The sequence below is a fragment of the Mauremys mutica genome, chromosome 11 (assembly GCF_020497125.1).
Source record: "Mauremys mutica isolate MM-2020 ecotype Southern chromosome 11, ASM2049712v1, whole genome shotgun sequence".
Lineage (NCBI taxonomy): Eukaryota > Metazoa > Chordata > Testudines > Geoemydidae > Mauremys > Mauremys mutica.
Window position 1 is genome coordinate 65,030,595 of NC_059082.1, and position 17,060 is coordinate 65,047,654.

General features: G+C 41.3%; 1 protein-coding gene across 3 annotated transcripts in view; it reads right to left on the bottom strand.

Moving 5' to 3' along the window:
* MRTFB (myocardin related transcription factor B) overlaps positions 1 to 13,619 on the bottom strand; it is a 180,898-nt gene extending 167,279 nt beyond the window's left edge. For all 3 annotated transcript variants that reach the window (XM_044978710.1, XM_044978707.1, XM_044978705.1), the window contains exon 1: positions 13,523 to 13,619. The gene's annotated coding sequence lies outside the window, so the exon portion shown is untranslated. The remainder of the gene's footprint in view (positions 1 to 13,522) is intronic.
* Between the last annotated feature and the right edge of the window lie 3,441 nt (positions 13,620 to 17,060).

The following is a 17,060-nucleotide window of genomic DNA, read 5'->3' on the forward strand; positions in this document are numbered from 1 at the left end:
CCACTCCCCCTTCTAAATGGAAAAGCACCAGGTTTAAGATGGATTCCAGTACCAGGTGACATGGTCACATGTCCTGTGAGACCCCCCCCCAAGCCTTCATTCTTCCTGGCCTGACTCACAGGAAGGGTTGCAAGTAAACAGAGCCATTTACGACCAATTGTCCTAGTTAATGGGAGCCATCAAGATTCCAAATCACCATCAATGTCCCACACTTTGCATAATTACAATAGGACCTGAGAGTTATATTTCATATTTCTAGTTTCAGATACAAGAATAATACATTTATACAAATAGGATGACCACACTCAGTAGATTATAAGCTTTGTAATGATACCTTACAAGAGGCCTTTTGCATGAAGCATATTCCAGTTACATTATATTCACATTCATTAGCATACTTTCATAAAATTATATGAAGTGCAACGTCACATTGAAGTGACAGGCAGCGATTGGGACAGCCCCAGTAATGGGTATGAGAGTACTCATTGGGGGACACAGCAATGGCCCCTCCCCTCCAGAGGCTTTATCCACTCATTGGCCAGTTGGGGAAGAAAGAAGCTGATTGGTCCCTTGCTCATCCCTTTCATTACTTTTAACCCCAGGCCTGGCCACGTGGAGCATTGTTTTGCTTTATTTCAGAAGCCATTCCCCCCTGTAACTGCAGTGTTGGAGCTGCGTCTTGCTGATACAGCAGGTCCAAACAATCAATCTGTTACAGGGTCAGGAAAGAATTTATATTCTTCTGGGGGCCAAACTGGCATAGGCATAGTGGGTTTTTTCACCTTCCTCTTAGCATCCTGCAGGCACAGTTAGGTTAAACAGGAATGGGATTTAGTAATTCATGGTATTACTTGATATGGATATTAGTTTGTTGCAACTTGGGGCCAGTTTCCAGATCATTTAAAAGGCTAAAAGAAATGGCTTCCAGAAATAAAAGACTGGGAATTTTGATGCCCCTCATGGTTATGGGATAGGAGAAGACTTTGAGGACTTCACAGGCAGAGGTCCCCCCCCAGTTTTAGTATCTTCTATCCTGTTCACGGGCAGCAGTGGCAGTATTCAGAGGAGCAAGCTGAGTTCTAGCAGAAGGCTGAGAAAGTCTGCCCCAAGTAATGGGCTATATGGTGGGAGCTCTGTAACCCCCCCTCACTGGAACCACTTCAAATGCCTGGCATGTGAGATTATGGGTGCCCAGGCGGGTAGTGCCCCTTCCCTGTGTTAAGTTTAATAAAGTTGCAGTCTGCCACTTAAAATCCATTCCTGTGCCTGTATTTATTCTCTGCGGTGTCCAGATCAAGAAGCTCTTTGCCACATCTTCCTTGTGTGGGACAGCCATGGCTTTACCTAGCAACTGGTTGTGACTAGGCTTTAAAGGACCTGCTCATTGGCTTTAAAGGACCTGCCTTGAAAACACCTATTGCTAAACATTTGGGGCCAGATTATACCCTTCAGTTACACACAAAACAACTGCAACTCAAACATGAAATTACAGAATTACTAACTGTGGATTGTAACCTATCTGTTAAATCAGCCTCTGCGTCAGATGACTGGAGGATAGCTAACATAAAGCCTATATTTTAAAAAGATTCCAGAGGCAATCCTGGCAATTACAAACCAGTAAGCCTAACTTCAGTACCAGGCAAATTAGTTGAAACTACAGTAAAAAACAAAATGATCACACACACAAATGAACACAATTTGTTGGGAAATGAGTCAACACGGCTTTTATAAAGAGATATCATGCCTCACCAATCTATGAGTGTTCTTTGAGGGTGGAACAACAAATATGTGGACAAGGGTGATCAAGTGGATATGGGGTATTTGGACATTCAGAAAGCCTTTGAAAAGGTCCCTCACCAAAGGCTCTTAAGCAAACTAAGCAGTCACAGGATAAGAGGGATGGTCCTCTCATGGATCAGTTACTGGTTAAAAGATAGGAAACAAAGACTTGGAATAAATGGTCAGTTTTCAAAATGGAGGCAAGTAAATAGCGGTGTCCTCCAGGGATCGGTACTGCGACCAGTGCTTCCGCATCCAAACTCCCTCCCAGAACCTGTACCCTGCACTCCCTCCCACACTCCAACCCCCAGCCCCGCACCCAAACTCCCTCCCTCTTACTTAACCTGAATTTTTCACTTACCAGCACCCCCCATTCCTCCAACATGCCGGATAAAAAAGCTTTCACTGTATATTCAAAACAACAGGGTCTGCATTAGCTATTATCTCTCATGAAAGAAATCTTGGAGTGATTGTGGATAGTTCTCTGAGAACATCTGCTCAATGTCTAGTGGTAGTCAAAAAAGCTAACAGAATGTTAGGAACTGTTAAGAAAAGGATTGATACGAAGACAGAATAGCCATAGGCAATTTAAGTGTTCTTTGTATGCTTACCATGACTAACATCAGTGCAGGTAATTACCTACTGTCACAAATGTTATATGCATAGTTGATCTAACTTACTCTACAAAACTTAACTGATTTACAAGAGACTGGAAAATCAAATTAACAGAGTATTTAAGTTTGAGAATAACTGACTCAGGATAAAATTTTGGATAGAATTTCAATTCACACTTGTAATCTCTTATTAAGATGTTTATAAAATGGTTACAAAGAAACAAAATTTACTGAGAAAACAAGTTTTGTTCAATACTGTTGATACAATATCAGGAACATTCACAAATATGACTAAATTTATTAATAAAATGACATCATGTTAGGCTTCAAAAGTAGACTTTTATAAAAACAATAAGAGTTTGGAAGTGGAACAAAAATTTTCATAGGAATATGAGTTTCTTACACAAGTTTACTAAATCTTAGTTTCATTATCTATTTTAAGCATACAAAACTGGGATTTATTAACTTAATGAAAATAAAACCCAGAAACCTCCAGTTATGCAGATTTCCACAACTTGGCAACCAGAAAGTCCAATCTTGAATCATGCCTTCCAAGTACCAAGAAAGACCCTGGAGAACAGTGGTGATCAACCAGGGATACGTGTACCCCTGGGGGTACGCAGAGGTCTTTTGGGGGTACATGAACTCATCTAGATATTTGCCTAGTTTTACAAAAGGTTACATAGAAAGCACTAGTGAAGTCATCACAAACTAAAATTTCATACAATGATTTGTTTATACTACTCTATATACGTCTCTACCTCAATAGAACGCTGTCCTTGGGAGCCAAAAAAATCTTACTGCGTTATAGGTGAAACCGTGTTATATTGAACTTGCTTTGATCCACCGGAGTGCACAACCCCACCCGCTCGGAACACTGCTTTACCGCATTATATCCAAATTTGTGTTATATCGGGTGGCGTTATATCGAGGTAGCAGTGTACTATACACTCAAATGTAAGTACAATATATATATTCCAACTGATTAATAATAATATGGTAAAAATGAGAAAGTCAGCAATTTTTCAGTAATAGTGTGCAGTGACACTTTTATATTTTTATATCTGATTTTATAACTAGTTTTTAAGTGAGGTGAAACTTGGGGGTACGCAAGACAAATCAGACTCCTGAAAGGGGTTCAGTAGTCTGGAAAGGTTGAGAGCCACTGCTGTAGAACATAGAATCTGGCATTTTGCTTCCCTCAACTCATGCATACTCAAACACTCCCCTACTAAATGCCATAACTTACCATTGTTTCCAGTCTTATACTGTTCCACACGCAACCAGGATCACACGGAGGTCTTAAGCAAGATTTTACTAACTTGTTTAAATACTAATGTTTTTGTTTACCCTTTGAGATACATTTGTTTGTTTGGCAAAATTGAACATTAAAAAAACAAAACCTAATCTTTCATCCCTAGAGACATGCTCCATGCACCAGGAGACTTCTGCAGTTGATTAAATACATTTTAAACAAATGGTGTGTTGACTATCCCTTTGATGCTGGTGTGATGAATTGGGGGGGTTTCTTGGTTTTTTTTTCTTGGTTTTTTCAATGGTTTGCATGCAGAGGGGGTTGGACACAGTTTCCCTGGGTGTTACTGGTTTAACGAGGCGATGGGAGAGGGAGTTTGTTGTTAGAGAGGACCAGCGATGGAACTTGGGACCCCAGACAATGGCCTGGAGAATGGATACCCAAGCAACTGGTGACCTGGTGACTGGGAGGCCCAGCTCGGGAGTCACAGCAGGTTCTGGCCAGTGGCAGGACAATGGGCTGCGAAGAGAGGACCCCAGTGACCTGACCAGCCAGTTCCAGCCAGAGGGGTACAAAGGATGGCTGAGAGAAGAGGAGGCCCAGGCGACCCTGTTTACCTGGATAGAAGACAATGGACAGAGGCAGGGCTTGGGGGAGGTGATATCAGATGTCCAGCTGGAAAGCAGGGGGCTCAAGACTGGAGAGAGAGTGCAGGCAGAGACCACCTGGATGCAGGGGAGATTTAGATGTACTGTGCTGAGGGAGGCCAGGCCTGAGGGCCCTCAGAGTTTCCTATGCTGTGTTCAGACACTCAATAAACCCTCCTGTTTTACACTGGCTGACAGTCACTCCAGTCTAGAGAACAGCAGGGTTGCATTATTCCCTCTGGGAGTGGAGGTCCCAGGGGTCCAGAGCGAGTGGACTCCCTGAGGGGGCCCACAGCAAGAGACAGGCATGCTAAGGCTCAGAGAGGTGCGGTTCCAGGAGGCGGAGGGGCTTAACCCCCGGGAGAGAGTGGACCCCTGAGAAGGGCTGTTGCACTGAAGGGGGTTCCCCCCAGGGACCTACGGGCCAAGAGTGGGCAGAACCTGTGAGTCCGTGACAGCTGGCTACTGGGAATATTCACTGCACTTTGTTACAGTTGAGGACATTCGGCAAATACAACATTCAAAACACAGACCTTTAAATCCAGAACTTCAATTTTATCAAGGAGTTTCTTTGGCTGGTAAATGTCATCTGCAGACACAGTTCAGTGATTAAGTACAATCTTGGTTCATACGCATGCCAGATAAATTTGCATAAATGCAAAACATTATACTGTAATACGGTCTAACACTACACTTCAACATTCCCCAAAAAATCTTCTCTTTATCTTGCCACCATGGCCTACATCTGTGCTCATCTCCACTGTCTGATTGTGTCATTATATAATGCCTGCCATCTGTAACTTTCACTCCATGCATCTGAAGAAGTGAGGTTTTTTTACCCACGAAAGCTTACGGCCAAATAAATCTGTTAGTCTTTAAGGTGCCACCAGACTTCTTGTTGTTTTTGTGGATACAGGCTAACACTGCTACACCCTGATACTTGACTGTCTGATCCTGTTCCCTATACTCTACCAATGCTTCTCTTTTTTCCCCACATTCAAAGTAGTTCTGTGGATATTTTTGCCATGTACACCTGAAACACGCTTGTGGTCAACAGTGACAAAGCTCCATTTCTCTCTTTATTCAAATAACTAATGGAAAAAATCCAATCATTTCTCTTTTATTTTCTGTAACAGTTTAATACCTGAAGCATGGAATTAAGAAATTAATGACATTTTTAACTGCAATTTTTTTCCAAGTTCTTTTGCTTTGCTAAGTAGCTCAAGTCACATGTTTTCCCAAGATTTGTTAAACTAGTGTTTTGCCAATCACACAATTTCATGCAATGCAATCAGTAATCCACAAGGAAGAAAATATATCTGGTCTTGCGCAGAAGGGATTTTAAAAAAGCATGACTATTTAGTGCTCTGGTGCTATTTTGGAAGTGAATAACTGAAGCCTGTAGCAACATTTTATTTAATAATCATTGTTAATAACACCTGCATTTCTATAGCACTTTTCATTTGATGACATCAAAACACTTTACTAACATTAGGTGTGGTGAAACTTGCTTGTGTGGATTACATAAGTATTACACTAGTTTTAAAGAGTAAACCAACTACACAGAGATTTAACCAACATGACAAAGTTCCCACAGCAAAGCACTGATTGAGTTCTGAATAAACTCAAGAGTCCTGAGTCACAATCCTGTGCACTAGCAGGCAACATTACCTCTTAACAGAAAGCAAATGTAAGTTACCTAGTACATAGCAATACGTAGTAAAAAGACAAATTTTTGAACAAGCACTGCCAAATTTTATTTTTAATTTAAATTATTTTAAACTGTAGCTTTGGTTTTTGAGATCTACTGGAAACATACATGTTGAAGGATGATCACTAATATGAAATGGTATCAGACCAAGAAAAAGCACTTGACATAAATTAAAGTATATAGGTTTCATAAGTATAAAAAGGAATAAAATATAAAATATCATCCAAAAATGCTCCACAATTATTTCAAGATGTATACATATATAAATGTAGATATACAGATTAAAAGGCCAGAATGAACCAATGTAATCATCTAGTCTGACCTCTTGTGTAACACAGGCCACAGGTTTCCCTGAATTAGCTCCTGCCTGAACCAGAGCACATAGAATCATAGAGTTGGAAGGGACCTCCGGAAGTCATTTAGTCCAACCCCCTGCTCAAGTCAGGATCAATCCCCAAACAGATTTTTACCTCAGTTCTCTAAATGGCCCCCTCAAGGAGGGAACTTACAACCCTGGGTTTAGCAGGCCAATGCTCAAACCACTGATCTATCCTTCCCCCCATCTTTTAGACAAACATCCAATCTTGAATTAAAAATAGCCAGTGATAGGGAATCTACCATATTGCTGGGTAGGTTGTTCCAATTGTCCTGTTTAAAATGTGCATGTTATTTTTAATCTGAATTTGTCTAGCTTCAACTTTCGGCCATTTAATCTTATATACATTTGTCTATTAGATGAAACGACCTCTATTATCAAAATGTCTAATTCCCCAGGTAGGTACCTACCCGCCCACCTGCCTGCCACTTACCTCCCTGCTAGTCTCCTCACCATCTATCCAGTGCGCCTCTCTGCGTCCGCCCGCCCGCCACTCTCCTGCTCGCTGTCTTCCCGCCCACTCTCTCACCCCCCTCCTGCCTGCCGCTCACCTCCCCATTCGCCTCCTCACCCCGTTTGCCCACCCGCCTCCTGCCCGCCTCCCACTCTTAACACACCGCCCAGAGCGCTGCCTTAACGCATTATATCCGAATTCGTGCTACATCTGGTTGCGTTATATCAGGGTAGAGGTGTACTTACAGACTGTGATTAAAGGACAACAAACAAATCAAATACTGACAACTGGTAAAAGAAACTCCAACCTATTTTAAAAATGGCTGTTATACAATCTTAAAAAATATTGCTCTAGAGAAACACATAAAACTCTACCAAAAAACAACATAACCATAATGATCACAAATCTTTAAAGGGACACCGTCAACTGCGAATCTAGTCAATTTCACAATGCGATTTAAAAATAGTTTTAGACAGTATACCTGCCACAGTCCCCCAACAATATTTTGTGGTTTAACAATCCCACTTCATAATTTTAAAAATTTCTCTCCCCCTCCATGTTGCATTAAAAATTCAAGCAAACAAAAAATGGAAAACTAACTGTACACAGGAAACTGTTGAAAGTGATTGAATACAAAGTGCTGTCAAATGCAAAAAATAGTTTTCCCCCTTTACAATCTACTTCAGTTGTAGTAAACTTAAGCGTTACATGAAAAAAGAGTACACAAAACGTTTTCAGACACTGGTAAAATATTAAATTAATGAATATCCCTTTAAGTTCTACTTGACAGGAATTACACCTTAGAGCTGTTTTGAAGACTATGTTGTGCAATAAAGAAAACTAATGAGCTCTTAAACCTAAAATAGTTCCCTATGTTAAACAAAACACAGTACTTGACTTGCCTTAATACTAATATTTAAAATTGTGTCCCCCTTTTATATTCTCTATTTCAACACATTTACAATGGATTTGACATTAAAACTAAAAATTGAAGATCACAAATAATTCCACAAGAACTAATGTTTAAATCTATATATCTATTTAAAAAGCAAAACAAAAAAGCATTACAAATTACAAACCAAGACCCTGATCCTGCAAGCTGTTCTGAGCAAGTGGATTTGATTCAAGTTCTAGTATCCTAGTTTTCTGATGTGAAAATATTTTATTAAATTACAAATGTATATAGTAAAATTCATTTCAGTGCATTCAAATCTGACTCTTTGGCACCTCGAATAACATGATTCATAATATAACACTATGATCATGGTCATTCCAGTTAAATCTAACTAAGAGACCAAGCCCAGAGGTGCTTTCCCCTGCCCTTTTTCCATAGCTACAGTATAACATTCAAGACTTAAAGTCTGACCATGCTTTGAAATCTTTCTGAATTCAAATTCTCGATCATGTGGACAATCCCTGAGTTGGAATGGTTTTACACGTGAAACATTTAAATTCTACACTACTACTACTTTCTTTTAATAATCAAAACATATTTAGGGGGGTTGCAGATTCCCAGTATGAAGAATAAAGAAGTGTATAGAAAAAAAAGCAGGGTGGGGGGAGAAGATTGGTGGTTGTGTTTTGGAACTTTTGCTATGACAACTGATACCTGGCAGTTGGGCTGAATTTTTGATACTGTTATAAGAAGGGACAGATTTGGTTATTTGGTTTTAAATATTTTCCTTTTAGGTATCTGCCCATACCTAGGGAAAGCATCTGCAGTTGCCCAGATTTGGGAGGCTTATGGAACCAGTTCAATCTAGTAAGAACAATACAATTCTCACAGTAGAAATTTCTCAGAAGTTGGCATTTAAAAGGAAGAATGTTGATGTTTGTGCTCTGGCACTTTTGTTATGACAATGAGTGAAATGTATGACTTAAAATATCATAATACACATGCACAAATATTAATAGGAATTGTGTAGCTAAATCCTCTGGTTAGCTTTGAAAAATCTCAATCATTATCTTTAGGGTTACAGGTGTTAAATGGTGTTTCACATTTGTTTAAATATATGCAGATCTTGCTAATTACTAAGTTTACCAACTTTGGCTTTAACCCTGTAATCAAGTCTGTGTGAAAGGTCCTAGATATAAAACTATAAGTAAGGCCCCATCAATTCCATGGCCATGAAAAATGCATCACAGACCTTGAAATCTGGTCTGCCCTGTGTAATCTGCCAGGGCTCCTATCATGCATCCAGGCTCCAGCTGCTAGTACTGGCAGGGCTGGGGAAGGACGGGACTTCCTCTTCTCCTGCAAAGGCCACTCCCCGGGCCAGGTCAGACCCATCTCTTAGAACCTCCCCCAGCTGCAGGAAGCTCGGCAACCCCACCCCACTTCCTGCCCCATTGCTCTCCAGCCCGGGGGGGGGGGGGGGGGAGGAAGGGAGGAAGGAGGCACTGAACAGGGAGCAGCTGTGGAGCTTCTACAAAGGTTCCGGTACCCTTGCCCCCAGCTCCGCCCCTGCCCAGCTCCAGTCCCAGTGCTTGGGGCTAAAGGGACCTTGCGCTGGCTGGGGGAGGAGGGACCACACCACCCCCCTGACCACAGGGACCCACCCAAAAAGGTGTGACCCCCCCATACCATGCAAACCTCACTTCTGCACTACCCTCTGCTCTCTGGCTGCCCAACTCTGAAGGCAGTGCCTCTATCAGCAGCAACGCAGAAGTACAGTGGCAATACTGTGAACACCTTCCCCACCCCAGGATAGCCTTGTGACAGCCCCGCACACCCTCTTTTGGGTTGGGATCCCCATGGTTATAACACAGTGAAATTTCAGATGTAAATATCTGAAACCGTGAAACTGATTATTTTTAAAAGCCTATGACTGAAATTGACCAAACTGGACCATGAACAGAGTAAGGCCCTCACTATAAGATCATGCAGTTATTCTGGTTAGCAATGCATGAGTCTTGACAGTTATGTACATTTTTTTAAAATGTTTGTGAAAGTTAAAGTTTTTAATTAATTATTATTGTCCCTACAACTGAAAGAAGGGATAGATGTCTGAAGGTAGAAGGCTAAGAAAAGGGCAATGAAACCGTAAGTATGTGGGCTTCAGTCATTAGAAAAAGAAGCTGGAGAAGGGGGATGAGAATGGAGGTGATATATTAAAACATAACCTCTGGAGTACAGTTTCCTCTTCCCTGCACCCAAACATTTATTTAGATAATCTAAATTAGTTATCAAAATAAAAATATACTCCCTTTCCAAATGTTACACTATAATGGTTTGTTACCATGCCACTGCGCAAGAATCCATCTTGATTTGCTGGACTGTTTTGCAAAATAAGATATTTGCTTTACTGAATGTTTAATTCAAATAAATCCTAAACATGGATTACAAATTAGAGATGGAAAAAACCCTATAATTTTATAATCTCTAAACCACCATAGGATTGCTCCTTCAAGATTATTTTCTAGTGTTCTGTCCAGTCTAATTTTAAATGGCTAATTTCTTTAACTTTCCTCAGATACGGCCCAATTCTGAAAGGTAGAGCACCTCCTGCAAGGTACTGGGCATCCTCAATTCCCACATAGTTTGTTGTAAACTGGTGTGAGAAAAACCTGCATTGACAATATTAAGTTCTTAACATAAGCTATATCACGTACACACATGTTATTTAGCAGTAGCCAAGTATGTGGGATCAAGCGACTTCAAAACAGAACTAGACTGAACACCAAACATTAAAACAGAACTTCATGAAGTGCCAAATGTTGCTGCTGAAGAGGTCATCAAAATAACAGTTTTATTAATTCAAAAGTTGGGCATTTTTCCATCTGAAGAGGAAACCTATGTAATGTTAAGGAAGAGCCACAGCTCCCCTTACATATAAACATAAATGAAAATACATACTGTACTCATAGTACTGAGTAATATTTAACATGACTGGCTGGTATTTGTCTAAATACTTTATACATGCTAATGAGAGCTGAGCAAATAATTTGTGGTAATTTCAAAGTGTTTTTACTGTTTATGAAATGTCCAGGATAGTGATGAAATGTCCAAGATAGTCCAAGATCCAAATGCATAGTGATTTTCTCATATTTACTTCATTATTCTTTGGATTTTGTCTACTGTATAGCTTGCTGTTTAAGATGCATTGCTAGTTGTGACTAGTCACAAAAGTCACATATGCTTAATCCCAGGTATACTGCAGAAAGCTACAAAAGGATTTCTCAAAACTGGGTGACTGGGCAACAAAATGGCAGATGAAATTCAATGTTGATAAATGCAAAGTAATGCACATTGGAAAATATAATCCCAACTATATGTATAAAATGATGGGGTCTAAATTAGCTGTTACCACCCAAGAAAGAGATCTTGGAGTCATTGTGGATAGTTCTGTGAACACATCCACTCAATGTGCAGCAGCAGTCAAAAAAGCAAAACAGAATGTTGGGAATCATTAAGAAAGGGATAGATAATAAGACAGAAAATATTGTATTGCCTCTGTATAATTCCATGGTACACCCACATCTTGAATACTGTGCAGAAATGGTCGCCCCATCTCAAAAAAGATGTATTGGAATTGGAAAAGGTTCAGAAAAGGGCAACAAAAATTATTAGGGGTAAGGAAATGCTGCCATATGCGACTTTTCAGCTTGGAAAAAAGATTACTAAGGGGGTATATGATAGAGGTCTATCTATAAAATCATGACTGGTGTGGAGAAAGTAAATAAGGAAGTGTTATATACGCCTTCTCATAACACAAGAACTAGGGGTCACCGAAGGAAAATAATAGTCAGTGGGTTTAAAAAACAAACAAAAATAAAAGTTTTTCTTCACACAACACACAGTCAACCTGTGGAACTCTTTGCCAGAGAATGTTGTGAAGGCCAAGACTCTAACAGGGTTCAAAAAAGAACTAGATCAATTCATGGAGAATAGGTCCATCCATGGCTATTAGCTAGGGTGGGCAGCGATGATGTCCCTACCCTCTGTTTGCCAGAAGATGGGAATGGGCAACAAGGAATGGATCACTTGATTACCTGTTTTGTTCATTCCCTCTGGGGCACCTGACACTGGCCACTGTCGGAAGACAGGATACTGGGCTAGATGGACCTTTGGTCTGACCCAGTAAGGTCATTCTTATGTTCTTATAATATTGTTTATCTTCAATGTTTGGATGAGTAATTTGTATAGTCAGGTTTCTCAAGCACATGAAGAAAAATCAATCAAAATTGAACATAAAAGTTGCACAAACATGGATAAGGCAAAGTTAACAAAATGTATGTGTAGACATTTTTTGTAACATAATTATTTATTCTTCCTTCTATGCAGAGAATCCCAAAATCTTTCACCAATTTTAAGCTGCTTTACACCTACATACATATGTGCTGCAAATACATTATCTATTTTACATACAATGCTGATTAACCAAATCCCAGTTGCACAAAAGTCCAAGGATCTCAAAGCACACCAGGAATAATTAAGTATTTCAAAAAGCCCTGTGAAACAGGCAGTTATTATTAACCTTTTCCTAAGTAAGTAAATGTAGAGAAAGTTATGTGACTTGGTCATCAGGACCAGATCTCCTGACTCCAAGTCCAACGCTTTAAACAAGACAAACGTCTCTCTTCCATTCATACATTTTAAGGCCAAATGGGATCAATATGATGACCTAGTCTAATTTCTTGTATAACAAAGATCATACTTTTCATCCAATGATTCCTGAATCTAGTTCAACAACTTGTGATAAAACTAGAACATAAAGGGTTTTTCTACATGGGGAAATTTCCAGGCACAACTTTTTAGTGATATCATTATACAGCTAATGCACCATGCAAACTCATTTATTCAGAGTCAGAGTAGCATATCTGAAGACCACATAAACTAAAGCAAAAAAAAAAAAAAAGCACTCTTATTCCAGACAGTGTGGGGAGGAGGCAGGAGGGGGTAGTGTTATATTTGTGTAACTATAGCACTATAGTCATATATGTGTAATTATGCCACTCAATTTCCCGGTGTAGACAAGCCCTGTTTATCTGACAGAAATAAGGAACACTTTACAGACTCCAAAACACGATTCTTTTGTTCAAAATCTAAGCCAAAGGCATCTCACCGCTCCAGCTCACCTGGCGCTGGTCAGCTTCCCAAAGGCCCAGCGCCCCCAGCCCAGAAGACAGTGAAATGGGTTCTATTTTCAGAGGGTTTGCTGCTGATACACACGAAACAGGCTCATTTTGGCACCACCGCCCTGACCCTTGTCCATGTCTGGGGTGCACAGCTTGCTGCCCCCCACATGCTAGGGTGACCAGATGTCCCAATTTTATAGGGACAGTCCCGATGTTGGGGTCTTTTTCTTATATAGACTCCTATTGCCCCCCACCCCCAACCCAATTTTTCACATTTGCTGTCTGGTCACCCTACCACAGGCTTTTGTAGGGGGTTGCATGACCTCCCACTAGACTGGCTGGAGACTGCAGCAGCTTCAGTAGGGGCCCGCCTCGCTGCCACTCACAGCCCTCTGCCTCGGCCAGTCCCAACCCAGGAGACACATTGCCTAGCTTTACCCTGACCCTTGGGCGGAGCACACCGCCCAGCGACCGCTATCATCTCTTAGTCAGGGGACGGGGGGGAGGGGAATAAATAATCCCCCCGCCCTCAGCTCCCGCACAGCCGGTCACGTGATATATCCTCCCCCGCGGACCCCACATGGAAGCACCGTCCGCCCCTCACTCACCCTTTCTCGCCGCCGCCGCGGACATGTCCTCTCGCGAGCTTTGCGGCCGAGACCTCTCTCTGGGATGCGGGTTGCGTGCCCAGACCGTTGGCCTGCGGGTAGAAGGGGTGGGGGGCAGTGTGAGGGTGCGCGCGCGCGCTCCAGGCTCCGGGCGCCTCGCACGTGTAGGGAGCGGAGGAGAGGGAAGAGCAGGCTTCTCCATCCGGGTCCTTCTTTTCCCTCTTGCCTTCCCCCGCCCATTCTCCTCAGGCGGCAGCCTGCCGCTTGCTGCAGCCAGTTTGGAGAGAGAGGGCGGGTTGGGAGCTGCGTCTCCTACCTACTGCAGCTTTCTGCCGCCCATTACACTTGGCTACCCAGTCACCTCAGGGGTGCAGGGGGGACCCGATTGTTCTTCTACACTCGCCGCCGCTTCCCGAGCGAGGGTGTGTCAGACAGGGCATGGCCTTTCCAGCTCCCTGCTACTGTGGGTGCAGGGGACAGCTTTGTCCCTAGCTAGGGTCATTACTCACCTTAAACCAGGCCCAGACCCAGAGACCTTTCCCCCAGGGCTCCTGGGGATTTCCACAGGATTGGGTGAGACTAGGATGAAGAAGGCAACAGGGCCCAAACAAAACAGAACAGTCCCCACAGTATTTTCCTTCCACTGTTGGGTTTATACTAATCTGAAATTCAGCGTGAAAGGCCATAAATGTTGGAACTGGGGGTGCTAGTGCACCTTCTGACATGAAGTGCTTTCCATCATAAGCAAGGTTTGTAGTTTGGTTCAAAGGCTCTCAGCGTCCCCACTCTATAAATTGTTCCAGCACCTCTGTGAAAGGTGGCATATGATTCTGAACCTAGACTATACTACATGCATACACTTCTCTTAATCCTTAGCCACACAGCTGGACCAAACAACTGTGGACTAGACCCAGATTAAACAACGCACAAAATACACACGGGCCAAATGCTCCTGTGCATAAGTGCACAGATCATAATGGGAGTGAGAGGAGAGTCAAAAAGAAATGTTCACAAAACCCCAGGAAATACAAATGCTGATTTCTACTCTGCTCTTACAAAAGGTTAGGGTGACCAGATGTCCCGATTTTGTAGGGACAGTCCCAATATTTGGGGCTTTTTCTTACATAGGCTATTACCGCCACCCCGTTTGATTTTTCACACTTGCTGTCTGGTCACCCTACAAAAGGTCAATGCACAGCGGAGACTGCTGAATTAAAAGACTGCAGCGGTGTATGTGTAATGGAAAAAACACCTACATTTGGATGATATTCAGGCTGCAAGTTTGAGTATTTCAAAATGCAAATACACCTCTACCTCGATATAACGCTGTCCTTGGGAGCCAAAAAAATCTTACTGCGTTATAGGTGAAACTGTGTTATATTGAACTTGCTTTGATCCACCAGAGTGCGCAGCCCCGTCCGGAGCACTGCTTTACCACATTATATCCAAATTTGTGTTCTATCAGGTGGCGTTATATTGAGGTAGCAGTGTATAATGGTTTTCATTGCACGTGCAGAGACCAATTCTGCTTCCACCCTAGTGAAAATTGAGTATTCGAACTGAAATAAATGTTCTACTAAGGTAGAACCAATGCTGTTCTGCTTTGCACAATCTGCATCACAGATATACAAAAATCTTACTTCTTGAGTTCCAACTATTTTTCTGCAAAACCACAAATTAAAAACCTAGTTGCAGCTCTATTAAATTGCACCCTGCAGCATTTATTTGTACTATGGTTGCACCTAGAAGCCCCCAGTCATGGACCTGGAGCCAACTGTGCTAAGCAATGCTTAAAAAAATAACTGGTCCCTGCCCCACAGAGCTTATGATAGAGTTGTTTGATGCCATAGTACCACAAAATATGTACATGCATGAAAGAAAGCAAACTTTTAATCATTTAATCATTTGGTTTTAGTGTTAAAAAATAAAGTGGGTGAAGTTAAATGTTTTGCATCAAACAATAGAGAGATTTTTATTTCAAGTGCCCTTTTCATGGGAACGTGGCCTTAAATGTAGACTGAAGCTCAAAATCATAAAACAAATTGAGAAACTCAGGATTATTGATTCACCAAGGCTGGTTAATTTTACAAATTACTCTAATATAAACCAAGGAGTTGGCATGACAAGAGAAATGCATTTTATTGAGCAACATGGAATGTTGCCAGTACTTCATGAGATTTTATTCAAAATTGATTTGGATCCTATGCTTCCCTCTATTACATGGGCCAGAAAGGAAGGGGAGAGAAATTAGGAAACAAAGTGCCTCCTAGTCATGCAGAAGGTGAGGCAACAAAGACAGCATGGTATGCTCCCCACTTCCCTTAGCTACTTCCAAGCTACAGGATGTCCCTTCTGTGATTTCTCTAGCATAGCTACAATGGGATGCCATAACATTGGCATACCAAAGCAGGTTCCCAGAAGTTAGTGAATCCACAGAGCAATGTGTAAGGTTGCAAAAAGAGTTCCCTAAGGGTCTTCTGGCTCTGCAAATTTAATGGGATATATCCCATAAACATCGCCTCTAAGGGGACATTAAAAGGAAACTAAGGATAGCCTTACATAGTATCCTGGATACTCTGTCCCCATTACCTATCATGTAGGTGCAGGAGGCAGCCCTTTAGTTGCATGGAACTGACAAAACAAGAGTGTTGAAAGACATTATTTTATAATTCTGATGCTAGAATAGAGGTTACCACAATTAAAAGACAATTGACAGTATTTTAGGCTTATTTTAAGTGTGTAATCATCCAGGGAACTCCAAACTATTCAGAAAAGAGAGCAGGCATAATTTAGTGAAAACCTTTAACACATTTTTGGGCAGCCTATATACAGAATTGATAGGCTCTATCAAATCACGGCTATGGCCACTACTGGAACTGGGGAGTATTAAGAGTTAAACCCTTCTTTGGACCCTTCCTGAAAACATGAATGTCCTAATCTCTTACACTTTCTAATGCCTAGCTCTAATATCAAGCATTTGAACTAGTGGTATCTGGAGTATGAGGACATGCATATTCTCTCTCTCTAAATCCTCTGTGATGTTCTCTCAGATAAAATAAATGAATAAAATCAAGTCTGCTGGAATAAAACTCTGGTCTTAGGAGCTCCAGTAATTAGACACAAAAATCCTCATTAATGAATTCTAAAATGCACAAAAAGCCTATAAAGTAATAGGAAAAAAATATGATTTGTCATTCCTTAGCTTCCAGCCACAAGCATTTGAATGTTAATAGTACTGAAGATGAAAAGTCACATGGAAATGCCAAAGAAATTAAGTTATGGCATTTCCTTTTCTGCAAACTCATTGAATAATCAGGGTATTTGCTTTATTAATATTATCTCATCTTGAATTTCATAGACATTCTGTACTGACTAGAGAGTAAAGGAGGGAGAAGGACCAATGATGTCTGTTTTCCTAAGAATAGGAAGGAGGGCAAAGCACCTAAATTAAGATATCTGCCATGGACAAAATTCAGATTCAGAACCTATTCAGATGTTATTTCCAATTTAGGTAAGTCAGGTAACCACATATGTTTCA